Consider the following 1217-nt stretch of genomic DNA (forward strand, 5'->3'; position numbering starts at 1 on the left):
ACCTAAGCTTCCTTCAGCTAAAGAAACGGCCCGTATTATGATGCAGAATATCTTCAGGATCCACGGATTTCCTAAGGACATCGTGTCGGACCGGGGGCCCCAGTTCGTCTCCCGATTCTGGAGGGAGTTCTGCCAACTCATCGGTGCCACAGCAAGTCTGACCTCCGGGTATCACCCGGAGGCCAACGGCCAGACTGAACGACTGTTTCAACAGCTGGAAACCAGTCTCCGATGCCTTGTGTCCCAGAACCTGACTTCGTGGAGTACCCATCTGGTCTGGGTGGAATATGCCCACAACTCACTGCCCACCTCTGCCACAGGTTTCTCCCCTTTCCAATGTGCCTATGGCTACCAACCTCCTGTGTTTTCTGACACAGAGCAAGAAGTATCGGTTCCCTCTGCCCACGCTCTGGTTCGCCGCTGCCGCCGCATCTGGGCCACCGCCCGCCAACTGCTCATCCGTCAGGGGAATAGAGTCAAGAAGACAGCAGACCGAAAACGCCGTCCTGCACCCGAGTATCGGCCTGGGCAGAGAGTGTGGTTGTCAGCGCGAGATCTCCACCTCAAGGTCCCCTCGAAGAAACTGGCACCGCGATTTGTGGGTCTCTTCCCCATTACCAAGGTCATCGGTCCTGCAGCTGTCCGGCTCCGCCTGCCTCGCTCCCTCCGTGTTCACCCCACCTTCCATGTCAGTCAGGTCAAGCCGGCCAAGGAAAGTCCCTTGGTTCCGCCCCTCCTGCCCCCTCCTCCTCCTGAGGTGATAGACAGGGGTCCGGTCTACAAGGTTAAACGGCTGCTGGCTGTTCGCAACAGGGCCCGGGGCAGACAGTACCTGGTGGATTGGGAGGGGTACAGCCCGGAGGAGAGGCAGTGGATCCCATCACGGTTTATTGTGGACCGCACTCTAATTACTGACTTCGACCGCGACCATCCTGGACAGCCTGGACCGTCTGGTAGCCGGTCCTAGGAGGGGTGGTTCTGTCACACCGTGGTGGGGTTGTCTTGTCTTGGGTCTTTTTTGTCTTGTCATTTCCTGTTTTATTTTGAAAGAAGTAACTCTCCTCTCGTTTCAGGTCACTTGCCCTTCCTCATGTGTCACCGGTCTGATTGTCTTCCCTGATTCCCGATTGTGTTCACCTGCTCCTCATTACCCTCATGTGTTCAAATAGTCTGCGTCTCCCCTTGTCTTGTGCCAGTGTGTTCGTCTTGGTTCATGT

The sequence above is a fragment of the Seriola lalandi genome, unplaced genomic scaffold (assembly GCF_002814215.2).
Source record: "Seriola lalandi dorsalis isolate HSWRI2012SDOR001 ecotype SW California unplaced genomic scaffold, Sedor1 jcf7180002054972, whole genome shotgun sequence".
Lineage (NCBI taxonomy): Eukaryota > Metazoa > Chordata > Actinopteri > Carangiformes > Carangidae > Seriola > Seriola lalandi.